Consider the following 16,770-nt stretch of genomic DNA (forward strand, 5'->3'; position numbering starts at 1 on the left):
CTGTTTAAATAGAGGGGGGGGCTAAGTGGACCATGTTCATTCCTGACATCGGTATATTCGCGGTATATTTTCAAAATGAGACAGTATATTTCGGTATATTTATGAGGGTCTGACGCTCTTCAAGGTATATTAGGGAAAGGGGGTTGATTTTGCCTTGAAATCGTTTGATTTTCTGGGCCGTTTTGCCTGTTGACCATACCCTCCTTTTCATCCACAGCACAGCTGTTGTTCTTTATTTTCGTTTTTTTTCGCTGACCAATGTCATATTATCGATAAATCCGCGACGAATTTTTTTTCCAAGTGTTGGTTTTATTTACAATTTTAGCACTCTTTCAACTTGCTTTTTCCTGTTTTTCTGTAAGTTATCAACAATTAAGTGGTGCTACTGTGATATGCAATTGTGGACGGCCCAGTGCTAGTGCGGGGGACGGTCAAAAAAGCGTGTGTAAATTCAGCTGCGGCGTCGGACCCTACCAGAATCGTATCTTTGTGGCGCTTGTTGTTGTTGCTGTTTCTGTTGCTGCCTGGCTGGTAGGGTGGGGGTGCTCCTCTTGGGTGGAGCCACCCCCAGAGGCTGCTCCCAAATGCCGCCTGTTTATGATGGTCACGCGAACTTTGAAATACAACAAAGATTTGGTCACCCTTCCAACGCTTGGGACGCCTACGCCCGCAGCTGGAATGTGGGCCTGTGTGTGTGTGTGCGTAAACGTTTATGCTAATTAAATGCAACTTCCAGTCCTGGAAGAAGCAAAAAAGAAGTATAATTCAATTAAAGCTAAAGTTCTCCCCTTGAAACACTATTCCCAGTGGACGCGCCTGGAGGGGCGCACTTATCAATCCAACTTCTTTATCGCCTTTGATTGAAAAGCCAGTTGGCCAGAGAGAGATAGCATGAGAGGGAGAGCATTCCAGACGATAAGATTAGTGCGACAATGCGACAGGGAACTTCTTGACTCGAAGAATTCACTGATTGACACAGCTGCAGGCCCTACCCTACCCACCAGACAGTGTTTGCAAATTGTTTTCAAGTTAATTATGAAATTTAACCCTCACTCTATGGTACACTCTCTGTCTGATGTCTTTCGGTCCAACCCCCGGCTCGTGCGGGCCTCCTGCTGTTCAAAAAGATTTCACTTTTTAACACAATTGTTTCAACCGCCGGCTGGCTGGGAGATCAATTCTGTCCTATAATTGGGCTTAATTGAGAGAGAGGGAGATGGAGAAGCGAATACCCCGTTTGTTCCGCTTCATTTGTTTACGCACTTTTCACTCGAGTCATTCATTCTGTTTTCATGGCTGCCATCATTGGCGCCAAATTGCTTAACTAATACTTTTTCTGGGAAACTTCCAATGAGTAAGCTTCCACTTCCACTTTCCCGCTTCCGCTGGCTCTTGGCCGGAGGTTGTGTAAAACAAAAGTGAGAGAGAGAGACGGAAGAGGAAAGAAACAGCCATTGAAAGAAGATTAGTCATCGAGTGGCAGGGAGGAGGCAGGCAACCCACTGGCACGGGTCCATCACCTTGTTCCTCTCTTTCTCGCCGCCCCAGTCATCGACTTCTTCCACCTTCCTTTTCTTGGTTTGTTTTGTTTACATTTGTCTGCCCTGTGTCTCTCTCCCGCTCTCTTCTAGCGACGATCACCCAAGAGCAACAGGCGGAGTGAGAGTGAGAGAGCCTCTCCAGGTGCGCTCTCAGCTTGTGCTAGTGGGCTCTCTCTGATTAGAAGCACGTTGCCACGGCCCTCTGTAGTTACGCTCTCTCTGCCTCCCCCACTGCTTGGGCGCTCTCAGGCCGTTGCTGTGTAGGCACCGTAGGCTCTCTTTCGCTTTTCTGTGGCGCTCTCCAACTGTTGCTCCCACTTCTTTGTGGTTTTTGGTCCCTCCATCTGTTGCTTCTCTCTTGAGCCGCCTGCGTTCGGCGCACGGTGGGGGCCTCAGTTGAGTTGAGTTTTACCCGTCGTCGCTGCCGGATCGTTGTCGACAAGTGCCGTGGCCGATATCGCTAAATGTACAAATACATATATATCCAATCAAAAATACATACATATATGCATATATCGCATTGCGTATCTCCCATTTACGTTTCTTTTTTTTATACAAAGTTTAAAGCTTAATTGTGAAAAATAGCGGAAATAGCGAAAAATAGAATAATAAAAGCAAATAAAAAAGGTATAAAAAGAATCGCCAAAATGTTCGATAAGTGTATATGAGCGTGTGTGTGTCTGTGTTTGTGTGCTAGTGCGGCGGTGTGACATATGGTGTTATTTTTACGCTAGCCACAGGAATATAAATATATATTTGTATATACCCTTGTATATACATATATGCCATAAATAAGCAAACAAATTGTGAAATTAGCCAACGACCTTTCCAATCCATCTGGGTACACCTGTCCTACGCCTGCGCAGCGCTTAGAAGAACCCTTCTTCTCATTGAAAGCATCATCTGGACATAATACATATCTCTGAATACTCGCATGTGTGTGTGTGCTTCCAAAAGTTTTAAAAACAACCAGAAAATTACCTCATCGCTCTGCCCAAAACGTCGACGTCGACGACGACGACGCGACGACGACGTCTGACGCTGTCTGCCCCTGACTTTATGCTTATAGTCGTATACGTATACGTACACATATGTACATATGCATATGTATATTTGATTCTATATTTCTTGTTTGCCTAGCAGCAGCAGCTGGCAGCCTCCTCCCCCGCGATACCCCTCCACTATGGGTCCAGTATGCTTAAATAAATACTATCTTCAAGATACATACTCTCAGATTTGTTTTGCATTTGTAAGTAGATTTATTGTTTTCATACCCTGGAAATGTAGGAGGATGGTAAGGGTATGTTGTGTGTTTGTGGCGAGAGAGATGTGACAGCTGAAGGAGAATATGGAAAGAGATATCGATATATAGTGCATAAAAAGAAAAGAGAGCCTACAAGGGATATGTCTTGGCATTCAATTGAAGAAGTGTGGTTTATTCCATGTCATTATTCCATTTGAAAATCGAATTATCAGGTATCCCGGAGTCGGTACCCCTCATACGGGGCATTCTTACTTATTTCTCCCTCCTCTGCTGTGTTCTCTCTTCTTCGTATGTTTGATTACCTTTTCAATTTCTCGCGTTTGCCTTCGGTGTTTTGCTGCTGTTGTTTTGTTGTCATAAGTCATTGCCAGCGCGATCGTGAGGTTTCTCTTCTTAACTCCCTCATTGATTGTGCTCTTGCTTTTGATTTTGCCTTTGCCTTTGCCATTGCCTTTGCCTTTGCTTTTGTGTGGTTTTCCTCACCGTTTTTCTATACCGTTTGTTTGGCAAATTTCGCCCGTCGCTCCATATTTTGGGGGCGTATTCTTTATTGTTTATCCATTATCTAAAAATGTCAATGCTCGTTTACAAAATTGTTATTGCTGTCCGTCCATATCCCCCTCTCTATCTGTATCTGTATTTCTATCTTTCTTTCATTCGTTCGTTGGTTTTGGTCTCCGGCAAAGCTTTTGACCTTATTAGCGGTTTCGTTTTTGGAATGTCCGCCACATAAACACGCTTCGGAAACATAAAGAAATCGAAATCCAAGCTCATTTTCACTCCATGCTGTCTCTGTCTCTGCTGTCTGTGTGGGCAGTGCATCAGTGTCCCACGAATATATGTAATATTGAATGTGGATGTGGATGTGGATGGGGATTGGTGGACGTGTGGATGGTTTTGCATCCGCCATGCCCCAAAGTGGTGCCTGCTGCCCCTGATCCGGCACTGGCACTGGCTCTGGCTCTGGCTCTGATCTCTGCGTGTACGTACGTACGTACATATGTACATTCGGTTGTCGATATATGTATGTATAAGCAACAATCCCCCATTGAGCAAGCGCCAATCTATCCGTAACTCGGTCACTTGGAAACGTTTGTGGGCAGTCCCCAGTCCCCAGTGCCCAGTCCCCAGTAGTCCCCCGATCCATTGCCCATTTGTGGGCAATCCAGCCGCCAGACAAGTGACTGCATTTTCCACTTGTACGAGTATTTTGTAGTCTCCGCTTTTTTTTTTGTTTGTTTGTATCTTTTTGGTTTTTTGCATATTTGTGGTTGCTTTTTTATTAATTGAGCTGTATTCGTTAATTGGTTTTGTGCTCTCTGGTTGGAGGAGGTAGTGGGGGAAAGGTCTCTCAATGAGTGCTGGCCAGACAACTTTCGAAAGAGCACGGGATGGATGTCCCAGGGATATGTTTTCGTGGATTCAAGATTATTCCATAATTTCGAAACTTCATTTTTTCTTCTTTGTTTTTTGATTGATTTTGATCTGGTTTTAATGAGAAATGTCAGTTAATTCGTTTTTATGCTGGCCTACAGTAGGTGTGTTTTGGAATTCAGGTAATTTCATTTCATTTGGCATTGCAAAGATCAAAATATAGCTCTCGAGGTAATCAGAAAAGTACTTGCCTCTGATGTTCTGTAACTGAATCCCATTAAACACACAAATTTATCTTTGATTCTCCATCATAAATTTTTCAATTCCCCCCCCCCCCCCCCTATGTTCGTATTTCCAGCTCAATTAAAGCAAATTAAACAACAATATTATTCGAATTGCATGCAGAACGATAGCCCCAACAACAAGTACAGCCACAAATTTTGTGTGCGCGCGGCAACTAAAAAAGAATAACAATACTCGGAATAATAATAACAATATAATGTCGAGTAGACGCGAACAGTGTAATAACAATTAAAAAAGTAAAAATAACAACTGGTGCCGCTCCATTTTTCCAACGCCTCAGCATTTTTCAATGGTTTTGTATTGCATTTTGAACCGAACCGGGGCTCCATGCACAGATACATAGATGTGTACAGTAGTCTCTCGGTAGAATCGTTTTGGCCAGCTTGGAGCAGACACTCTAGACTGCTCTGCTTGTGCTTTCCATCTCCATCTCCGTTACCCCCTTTTCCTATTTACGTATTTATTTTTGGAAAGTTCTAACTGTTGGGTGACCACTGTACCTATGCGCATCTGTACACCAAAACGTATGCCTCGTATGCCGAGGTATGTAGGTTTTTAATGCCGCTTTCAAACTGCTGCTGCCGCACACATGTTTCATCATCTCTCATCTCTCGTCTCTCGTAGCGAAGAAGTGGCGAAGAAACAACAGAAATGCTAAATAAACAAAGCGAGACAGCACATGAGCGGAGCCGAAGCGCGATAGTGGGAGGGAGGAGATCGGTTCGGCAGCAGAGCACTATTCCATATTGAGTTCGATTGGATTCCGTTTGGGGGTCCGCTTCGATCCGTTCTATCCTATATTATGGAATAGTTTATTGTTTTGGAATGTTTCTTAATTACGCGGAACTCAAGTGGCGGCAGAGGAGGTAGTGCTTGCTGGAGGTGGAGGCTGGAGGCTGGAGCCTGGAAGCTGACTGGAAGTAATATCTGAAGCAGAAGCAGTGGCAGTGGAAGAACCCGACACACATCTGTGCGGTGGCGGTTGGACGATCGGAATGTTTGAGCATTTCCTTTTCGATTCGCATTCCCATTACCCGTTTTCGCACGCACACTCATCGCGTTGACTCATCCACACACACACACACACACACGCACACAACCAACACCCATTAAGAGTGAGTGGGAGGGGTGGGGAGGATAGTGCGAGGACCCTTCTTGTTTACTATTAATGCTGATAAAGAATATGCATGCCTGCTTTCTGCTGCCTGCTGCCTGCACATTCAGTTCTAAAAATAGCCTCCGGCAGTACGAGGCGAGTATTGTCATCGTCATCGTCACCATATCTCCATATTTGAATGCGAATGTGCACACAAGATTTATACAAAAATTAATTTCCAGTATCGACTACCGAAAGCAGTGCGAGTGGGACAGACAGACAGAGAGAGAGAGAGAGAGAGGGAGGGAGGGAATGGATGAGACAGAGGATGTGTGTTTTCTTGTACTCTTCGGAAAGGATATTTATAACTTTGGCAACCCTTTAAGATATAAACACACTTTTGATGAATATGAATATGGGGACACTTGATTGCATTCCTCCTTATGGCTGCAGAGATCACACACTGCTAAGGATAGCATAGCTGAAGTTTAATATCTGTGTCTACTACGAAAATCATGATCAACATCGAAATTGTAGCCTATAAATAGCTCAGCAAAATCGAATAAAATAGAGTTGGAATATCTGCCAACGAGCCGCACGTACCGCGACACAAAGATAGCCGGTACTCAGTTCCTAAACACAATATGTATTAATTCTTTTATTTTTATTCATTTTATGCAATAATCGGGCAGGCTTTGGTTTTCAAAACGGTCCGTTTTCGTTTTTGGTCGCAAAATGTTTGTCACATTTCCTCGTGTCCTCGTGCTAAAGGCACAAAGGCATTGGGGATAACCCAATTGGGCAAAGTGTTGTTGCATTGGACCAACTATTTCCAAGCCATGCTCGAGGTTCGGTTCAAAAAAATGTCGCTATAAAGAAAGCACAAGCTAAAATGCCCTGATAATGGTGTCATATTGATGTCAAGGCATCAAAAAGTCATCTATTTTCTCCATTTTGCAATTATGAGGAAGAGGTTTCAGTTTTTCGAAGATGTGCTAGTTCTTCCATAGAAACGATCGATCTGCCAGGGTGTGCCATGTTTCGAACCCCTCTCCTTGCTGTTTATTTAGTTTATCTCCAGTGGAGTTGGGTGGGGTTTTGGGGTTGGGTTTGGGTTTGGATTGGGTCCCCCCGATCGGGTTGTCACGTCTCTCCCCCTCTCTCCGTGGGTGTCGTAAATCCCTGCTTGATTACGTCAGTAATTCATTGGTTTTCTTGGTTTTATTTGTGTATTCTTTTTGTATTGTTTGTGGGAGGGGGCTTAGGGCGGCGCGAACACGCAGATAGGCACTTCATCAATCTGTGTGTCAGTCAGTCAGTCAGTCCGGGATTCAGTCCGGGAGTCAGCCAGTCGATTCGGTGCGGTCAGTCGACATTTGTTAACCGATTTCCAATGCTTTTGGGCTTGCGGTTTGCCTCCCCCGCACAGTGGGTGGAAGTGGAACCCCTGAAAAGTGCAAAAGGGGTTAATGGGTACAAATCACAGGAAATCTATCATTGAATTTGGTTAAAAGTTGGCAGGATTACTGCCATATATATGTGGATATGTAGTGCCCCAGATGTTTCTGGGGTAGATTATTATTTAGAGAAAAAACCTGGAGATCTGTTACGAAACTATTTATATCATTGCGATACTCTGCTGACCCCCACATTTAATCCATTCGCATTCGCATTTCCATTGAAAATTTGATTATCTGTGTGTGGACTTTTCCCCTTTCTCTGTTTGTTTGTTGTTGTTGTTTTCTTGGCATGCCTTTCCCCTGGAGCAGAGGAGGGAGATTGGCGTGTCCATTGGCAGTTATCTCTGGGCGTTTGGCCTTGCCCTGCCTTGCCCTGCAATTTATTTCCATCTATATTTGCCATAGGGAAGGGAAGAATAGATGGGAGACCTCTCTTAATCAATGGAACTGCTTTGTATCTGTATCTGTATCTGTATCTGTGTCTGAGTTCTGTTCTTATTTAGTTTATGGATGCATTGGCATTCAAGTAGCAGTGGCAGTAGGCTTTCCCCTCTCCCTACCTCAAAGTCAACTCAGCTGCAAGTATCCCGCCTCTCGGGGTTGCCCCTGACTATACGATATATGTATGTGTATAAACTATATACATATATATTTATGTACATACATTCATGTGCGTATTTGTTGTTGTGGCACTGTCGCTGCTTTTGGCACTCACTTGTGCGAAAATCCATTGGAGCCCGACTGGCGGGAGCCTAATTTTTTGCCGTCTACGATTGACGCCGTCCGAGGAGGAGCAGCACCAGCAGCAGCGGAGGGAGGAGGACTGTGCGTGGAGGGGGTCCTTAAGTGGGCTGTGGAAACGGGGAGTGGAATGGAATGGGAATGGGAATAAGAGTCTTGGCATCCAATCATAAAATTGCTTGGCAATGTCTTTCGTATGTAGATGGAACGAAACGACGAACAAAGAAAGGAAGAACGGACGGAAGGAAGGAAGCAAAGTCTATGGATGTGTTGTGCTTGCAGGAAATGATGTGAAACTTCCAGAGGGTGAACATACACTGTCTGCAATAAATATATGCTGACAGGGAAATGTTTAAAAGAATAAAGCAAAGAAATGAGGCAAATAGGCTCATATTCATATCCACATCCACATCCATATCTAGATGTACGGATATATGTGCATATCCACAGAGAATCGAAGGCATCCTCTCAGAGGATGTCAGGAATTACGTGTAGTACGAGGGGCTTTCTGAGTGAAGGACGACATGAATATCCCTACTCCCTACATCGTTATCTCCGCCATTAGTCCGCTTTTCTCTGCTGTCGCCAAGGTATTGTTCCATCTGATGGTGCAGCGTTAGCTAATTAGCCCGCGATTCAAGGACACACACACACACACACACACGCTCCTTGATAAAGGACTTTAATTAGAACATTGATACGTATCAGTTGGTTGACATAATTTGGCCACATTATGAAATGTGCCACCACCTTGCGGGCCTTGAGGGCCTTGAGGCTAAAATTACAGACCATCCCATCCATCCATCTATCCATCCATCCATCCATCCATCCATTCAGGGAACAGAGAACCCTTCTCTCAGGGGTTTCTCCCACGCGCGCACTTGATGCCGCCTGCCTTCCTCCCCCTTTCCTTTGACGTCACTTGTGTCGCTGTCGATGTCGATGTTCATTCGATTTGATTTGTTTGTTTGCCTTTTTCCAAACCATGGCACCCATGGCACCCATGGAACCCCATCCTTCTTCTTCGTTTGTTCGTTTGTTTATTTATTGTGTATTTTGTTACTTTTAATGCATCTTTTATCTGGGATTTTGCCATCATCATGAACATCATTGGCTGGGCTGCCTTTCATCCATTGTTGCTCTTGTGGATTCGATGAAGCTGATGCTGCTGCTGATGCAGGATGATATGCTGATGATGATGATGATGATGATAGCGATACTCAAATTTGTGTCCCATTGTTGGCCACCGACCACACGGGACGAGATGGAAGAGGTTTCCCTGGCGACGAACGGGATGTCTTGTTTACTCAAATTACAGCCGTGCCGCCACAGACAATGGACAGGGAATTATCTCTGAGGTGGGATATTCGCACAGAGTCAGAGAAAGGGACTTCCCACAAGTCAAATCTGTGACCACTTGACCCCTGCAAAAGCAGAGAAGGAAAGAGAGCGTGCCTTGGATCTACTCCAACGGTCTGCAAAGTCCTTTGTTTTTCCGTAGAAGAATTGTTGTTTATGGAAACTGATCGATCGTTTCAAAGCGGCAGTTGAATGCCCTCCAAAGCGAGGGGCGGCAGAGACAGCCCAAGGAACGTGACTGTTGTCTATATGAGGTGCTAATGTACAAGAAAACAAGCAAAATCGCCAAATAAACATTATTTGTTTATTCGTTGTCCCTCTTGTTCGTTGTACATATATGTACATACGATATATGTATACATATGTATATGTTTATGACTTTTGAAAAAAGAGTGCGAGACTTCTGCAATAAGAAATTGCAGTTGAAAGCAAAGAAAAAGGGGGCGGGGGGAACGTTCTGACTCGCAGCTACGGCCTACATTTACACCCGATACTCAGTCAGTATGGCTCCCCTCCGCCAGAGGGCGCACACATTGAACGACAAAGAGCGTGTGTGAGAGAGAGAGACAGACACGTGGACGGCGTTTCGTAGCCACCTTCTGGCTATAATAATAATCCGATCTAATCCAGATTCGGCAATCTCTTAGATATATTCATTTTCTATGCTTCTGCGTTTTTGGATTTCTCGTATCTCTGAAATTGTGGATGCCAGAGATTTTCTTTTTTAGTGGGGGCAGATGGGGAAAAATTTTGAAATACACTTGAAACAGTGAGATATTACAACAGTGTGGATACCAAATTTCGTTTCTCTAGCTCTTATAGCCTCTGATCTAGGCGCTCTTCGGGACGGACAGACAAGAAATATGCTTGATAGAATTATATGGGGCCAAGGACTGTCATTAATTAATCAAAAGATGTTGATTTGTGCGGGTCCTCCAGCATCTAGGTAATGTTATGGTCTTTGATTGTCCAAGATCGAAATCTTTCAAGAGATTTCACCTCATATGTCGCACGATTCAAGCTAAAAATCTCATAATTGTTTCCCCCAAAACCTGTTTCAGCAACTGAGTTCATGGGAAAACCGTGCCAAAAAACCGAAAGCTCTCTTTAGATGGAAATCATTAAACATAATGGCAATGATTAAACCATTTTTCGAGAACATATTCGCACTGGATCGTGACACATTTGCCCAACGACAAACAGCCTTTTCTCTGCTCTTTCCGTTGACCATTCCGATCGTCATTTTCCGCTGACATCAGATGTAAAATGATTCGCTCAGGCGGGACGGACGACTAATCATTAGCTGGGGTCTGGTCGCTGGTCTCTGGTCTGGCCATCTGTTGGACCTCTAAAGGCAGTACATAGAATACTCGAACAAATTGAAATTTCTATAAATTCAGCGATGACTCACAGAGAAATAGGCATCACCAAAATAATCGAATAAATGAGAAGCCACGAGCGAGAATCGTCGTCATCATCCCAGATACAGTGAAAGCCAGGCGAAGGGACCAGTTAATGAATAGCAAAGAAGTTTAGTGGGTGTCTGCCTAGGGAAGATTCTGTTGTGCAAGAAATGATCATTAAAGAACAGAATCTTGCTGAAGATCGCCTCCAAGTACAACTACAGTGAAAGATCCTTTGCTGTGGGAGTAGCGGTCCTAGAGTGCCTCGTTGCGCACATGACATGTATGTTGTTGGCGCATTCTTTTCTGCGCTTCTCGCTTGTCGAGTAAGAAACGTCGGCTGAGAGCAAGGACGTGCCATCTAGTAATGATGAAGCACACCGTCCCTCTGGCGGAGAATCTGCTGTAAAAGATTTTCGGCAGACTTTTTCGGGGGACCTCAAATGTGCTTCTCCTCCGTTCTGATCCGATCTGCTGCTCTGCCAAGTTCTATTTCCAGTGTAGCGTGAAAACCGTGTCAGAGATCGAAAGGAAAGGAAGGGAAAGGAGGAGGGTGGCACACACTCTTGCTTTCTATTCATTGATTTTTTGGTTGGGGGGAAAAAAAGGAAAATCCAAAAGATCTCGGATGCTCTTCAAATGCGAGTAATGCTAATGCTTTGTTTACCTTGAAAAAATCATGCATATGTGTGCACATAATTCTCGCGCCGATGTTGTGTATTTATAGCGCCCTGTATATATAGAATGGACAGATCTCATAAAGATACTGCCATACGTATATGTATGTATGGGATGGGATGGGACTGGGGCACAGATCCACACGAGAATGAAACGCGTATGAGGGAAGGTGTTTTTGGAGGTCTCAAATGTTGTTTTGGTTTAATTAAAATGTGAAAATCCTAAGATCTAAAAACTGCCTTTGCTTTTATCGTAGAGGGAACTAATTTTACGCTTTGTGGGACTTTTTTCACGCTGTGCTGTATTTTTTTCAACAGTTTATTTAAATTTTTGTTGTTTTTTTTTTGGTTGTGATGTGATTTATGGCATGTGAAAGCTGATTTAAGCACTTGCATGTGTAGGATAGTGATCGTCATCCGAATATATTTATGATGTATTATTCTAAATACATCTCTGTGTGGAATATACGGCCCGTGAGGTGTTGTATGAATTCGAAAGCAAAGCACCAACATTTTGTATGCGTTTTCGGGGGCAGTTTTTGTAATGGGAATTCATTTTGCGGCTGATCAATGGATCTCTGTTGATGATATTTTTTATTAAATTCTAAGGAATTATGTCATTTGATGAGGCAATTTTTGTACCCAAACGTGCGGCGCGTCATGCGGCAGCGCTCCTCTGTCTGTTGGGTGTGCATTTCTGGCCGGGAAAGTACCGGGATGTACCCTTCAAATAAATACAACTTTCCACACAATCGCTCGTGAGATGTGATCTCTCGCTCTTCAGTTCATTGAACTCTCCTCTCTGTCGTCTGTTTTGGCCATAAACCACACCTCCGGGAACTGCGGGAGCTCCGGTAACCCTTCTCCATCCAGTCCAGGCTGCTCCCATTTATGGGCGACTGAAACGAGTGGAACGTGCCTCTGGGCGAGCGAGGCTGGGGACCCGGCGAGCACCTCTGGGCGAGTGGCTCCGTGTGTCAGAGCCGCGACATCTGGCCACATGTCAGAATCGTGCCAAGGTCTCCGATTGTGTTCTCTGTAACTACGTGACGTTATCGTTTTGTAATTTTGATTGCTACGCGAAAGAACAAACGCACACAATGGAGCATGGGGGTATTTACACGACGATCCAATCAGCCGTCGACCTACTAAGGCAGAAACTTGTTCAACGACGACGCCCCCACGTCCCCCACGGAACACGCCTACAACTATCGCTTTCATTGGGAGACCGAGAGAGACAGAGAGACAGAGAGAGGGAGAGGGAGAGGGAGAGAACAGAGGATCGAACACCCACGCTTTTCTCCACTGAGGGCAAAGGCACCTGCATGAGAGAGTGGGAGAATGAGAGAACTGGAGAGCCGCATTCCATTCATTGCACTTTACTCTCCACTGCAGCTTCTCTTTCGCTCTCCGGCAGAAATCTCTCCCCATTGATGGTCTGCTGCACTGCCGCACTGGGGGCACTCTTTGGGGGCAGTCGGCAGCCCGCACTTTGGGTGTTGATTGATCTTTTTGTTGTTCCTTCAAACAAAAGTCTGCTAATGGAAAAGTCTGGTGGCAGGCAGCATTCTTTGCGATTGGATCGCAGTATGGTATTCTATGGGTTGATGCCCCGTGTGCCTGCTGCGAGTGCTGCCTTGGTGGCATTAACCGCAATGCCAGCAACATGCAGCATCCAAGAGCCATATATGTGCAATGCATGCCCCATGTTCAGCAGTCTCCACTCTTGCTGCTTGCCGCTTGCCTGTTGCCGCTTGCCTCTTGCCACCTCCTTTGAGGTCGAGTCGTGGCTAATATGGAAAATGAAAACAGGAAAAATGCTTAGTGCGTTTTCAGTTTTCTGTGTGGATTGTAATCGTATCCTCCATCCATCTCTCCAACAATCTATGTTTCTGCCTCTTCTTGCTGCTGCATTTGTTGAGCAGAGATGCTTTAACCGTTTTCCCTCTCTGATCTTTTACTTACAGATTTTTCTACACACAAATCCAACAAACGACAACCGCAACAGCCGCAACAACTGCAACGAAGTAACAAACAAACAAACAACGAAAAGAGCAACACTTAACAAACGCACATACTACCACGTTCCGCACAATACAGACACACATACTGTACTGCACTGTACTGCACTGCACTATATAGATATTACTTCCTCCTCCAACATAAACCCTTCAGTGGAATCGGATCAATCGAATCGCAGACCATAGCAGATCCTTGGATCCCCAGCAGCGGCCTGGAACGAGATCGATAACGAAAGAAAGGTGAGTGCTAAAACGTGTTAAAAGTGTTTCATATACTCGCCCATAAATATTTCCTGCATTCCACTGGGCTGCGGAGCTCCAACTGGTTTTCAGATGCGAGAGGGTTTTCACCGCCTTGCAAGCGTCGCTCCTCCCATGAGAACAGAACATATTCTATGATCATCTATCTAGGGGTTAAGTCGGTTCCATCTAAGAAATACTGTAGAGTGCAGTCTGTTTGGGAGTCCAGTAGGGCTCTTCTTTCATTCTCTGCACTGCGGTCATGAATTCCATGAGGAAGTAAATTCCGTTGAGAGCTTGCAGTGGGAGAGTTTAATTCATCATCGAACAGAAATTGATTGACTAGATTGCCGCAGAGCATTCGGTGTTCTCAGAACAATATTCCCACTACACGTAGTCGATGTAATTGAAAGGGATACAACACATGATATACAGAATGAAAAGTACTATAGTCTTATAGTAGAAGAATAATATTTCTTGGTTTGATTCCCCGTTTTCCCAATCGCGATAAAGTGAATTGAGCTCCGTGAAACTATCAACTTTATCTCTAGCAATGGATCCCTTTGTCTTTGCTGAGATTATTTGTACTTATTTAAGAACCAATCGTGAGTGCTGGCTGTCCCCCACTGATATCGAAGTGTTATCATTCTCTTAAGTATTTATCACGAGTATATTCATACTATTGTACTTCCAGTACTAATTCCATCAGAGACTTTGCTGTGAAAATGTTCCCATAAGCGAATAGCACCTACAAGAAACCAAAACCATTCGCCAAACGATCGATTTGCGATTTAGTGGCTAATATTTTCAAATGGGGTTTCAGCTTTCTAAACACCTTTCGTTATTTTTTGTGTGTTTTAATTGATTTAATTAAATTTTCTGCTGGTCCCAAAATTCCCTGAGCTGCCACGAGATGCGAGTCCCTTGTATCTGGGCAATTCCCTCAATATTTTCCCCCACTTAACAAATAGAAATAAAAACTGTGCAAATTACATAAAAAGGCGGCTCCACATTGGCGGCCAGAACCAGAGCCAGAACCCTGGCATTCTGTTATTCTTGCCAGAGAGGGGCAGAGCGGGGCGGGAGGAAAAGCAATCAGGGGAGGGAAGAACATGGCTCTCGTGTCGTTTCGTCTCGTCTCGTCTCGACTCGCATCGAATGTGTGGCAGTGGCAACCACTGCGAAGGAGTAAACGTGTCCGGAGGCACCGAGGCCCCGAGACAAGTGAAAACTGTGCAGATTCCTTGGGTGGTGGTGGTGGTGCTGGCGCAACGGGACTCCTACGCAGGACCTCACACGCGCCACAAGCCACACGCGCCTCACAGACATGCCACAAACACCGTTATATGGCCCCCAGACAAAATGGAGGCTTTGGCGCCAGAATGTCGCGCCAGTGGAGCTTACTTTTGGTGTTGTTTCTCCTTCATTTTATACAGCAGTGTATGCGATTGCACAGATAAGTGAATGGGCCACAAGAGGGGTGCCAAGAGGGCTCCCAAGAGGGGGCCCAGAGTGGGAGTCGTCTCTGTACAGTCTCCGGCATTTGTATGTTTACCCGCCGATTTGTTGCATACTTTCCAGGGCCTGTGGCCCACGACAACACAATTAATCACGGAGAGAAATCAACTAATTAAAAGAAAAACCAATAGAAAATGCAGAAATAAAACGAGGGATCTCCCGCTGCTGCTGCTGCTGTCAGATTTCCCCCAGTTTGATCCAGATACATATCTCCCCGGCGATATCCCCTAACCATTATTCATTTCCCCATCCGGATCGATCCGGGGGGGAGGGGGGGAGGTGGCACAAAAAACACGTTAGTAAATGGAAAACAACAGTAAGGCAATGTTTTTTTTGTGTTTTTTTTTTTTTTTTGGGCAATGTATGTATATTATGTACATAAGGCGAAGAAAGCCAAGTTCAGCCATTGGTGGTCCACCGGGCCACCCATTGGGCGAACGGCAGATATGGGATTGGAGGGCGGACAGAGCGGACAGGGACGTTGCTCTGCTCTGCTCTACTCTGTTGGTGGTGGTGGTGGTTGGTCCAAAAAACCCAAAAACTAAAGTGAAAATAAAAAGCCAAAACGCTGAGCCACCACCCAACCATCTGCCCGCCTGCCTCCTGCTGCCTGCCTCCCTTTCAGTACACTTTTACGATCTCATCGATGTGCGCACTCTCACTCACACACATGGCATGGATACAGAGGCATCCTTTTCCAGCGCCCACAGCGGACACATGCCATTTCACACAGCATCATCCAACAGCAGCAGAGGCAGGGGCAGAGGCAGAGGCAGAGGCAGCAGCGGAGGCAGCAGCAGCAGAGGCTTCTGGTCCTTTTGGACTCCTGGAGCATGCGCTTCTCTCATCCGTCGCTGCGACGCTGCGACGCCACTCTGGCGGAGGATTCACACAATGCTTACGACTTGTGGAATGAATGATATCAGAATCAGAAGCTCACGATGTGTCGTCGGCATAGCACATCATTCTAGGCCTAGCCGCCTGATCGGGCTGCCATACACACTGCCACGACACAGTCACAGTCACTGTCGCAGTCACTGCAGTGACTTTGTAACAAAAAAAAAGTTAAAGTTCCGCGTTTTTTAAACCGTTTAGTGCCTGGATCTGATCTGAGTTGTTAAATTCGTTAAGTTTGTTCCCTCCAGCGGACAAGTGCCTTTTTTTTACTGTTTACTGTTGCAGTACTTTTTTTGTCATCGTAGAAGATGTTGTGCCTTAAATATAATAGTAATACTTATACGTTGTCGTTGTTTGTCGTCGAGTGCCTTTTTAACCACGAGATACATAATTTTTTTGAATAGACCCTAAGTGCATTTTTGTACATAGTATACCCTAAGTGGGCCATAGGCCCAACAAAGCAACACGAGAAATCTGCCACTAGTTTGCCTTAGAGAACAGATAAAACACCACAAAACACATACAAAGAATGAAACGAAATTTGTTATAAATCTTACACGTTTTTAACGATATATACACAAAACACACACACAAAAACAGACACAAACAGACACAAATCTATTGTTATATACACAGACGATATACACGAAGGAAGAACACCTTTAGAAAGGTGAATTTTAAACGTTATTTGTTGAAGAAGAAATGATTAAGAGATCCCCCGCCCCGCCCCAAAATTGTTAGCAGTTTTTGCCATATTTTTTTGTTGAGTATTTTTAAAATGATTCAGTTTTCGGTTCCGTACAATTTCTTGTACAAAAACGGGAGAGGACGCGCTCCTCCGTGCCGCCGCTCCGTTTCCAACACCACAAACGTGCC

General features: G+C 44.8%; 1 protein-coding gene across 4 annotated transcripts in view; it reads left to right on the plus strand.

Moving 5' to 3' along the window:
* Positions 1-257: 257 nt before the first annotated feature.
* LOC108165481 (talin-2) overlaps positions 258-16,770 on the plus strand; it is a 34,647-nt gene continuing 18,134 nt past the window's right edge. Inside the window, exons 1-2 of one of the 4 annotated variants that reach the window (XM_033386329.1) lie at positions 258-357; positions 13,186-13,479. The gene's annotated coding sequence lies outside the window, so the exon portion shown is untranslated. Of the gene's footprint in view, positions 358-1,955; positions 2,169-13,185; positions 13,480-16,770 lie in introns of those variants that run through there. The other 3 variants (XM_017301534.2, XM_017301533.2, XM_033386328.1) reach the window with 3 other exon arrangements.

The sequence above is a fragment of the Drosophila miranda genome, chromosome XR, assembly GCF_003369915.1.
Source record: "Drosophila miranda strain MSH22 chromosome XR, D.miranda_PacBio2.1, whole genome shotgun sequence".
NCBI lineage: Eukaryota > Metazoa > Arthropoda > Insecta > Diptera > Drosophilidae > Drosophila > Drosophila miranda.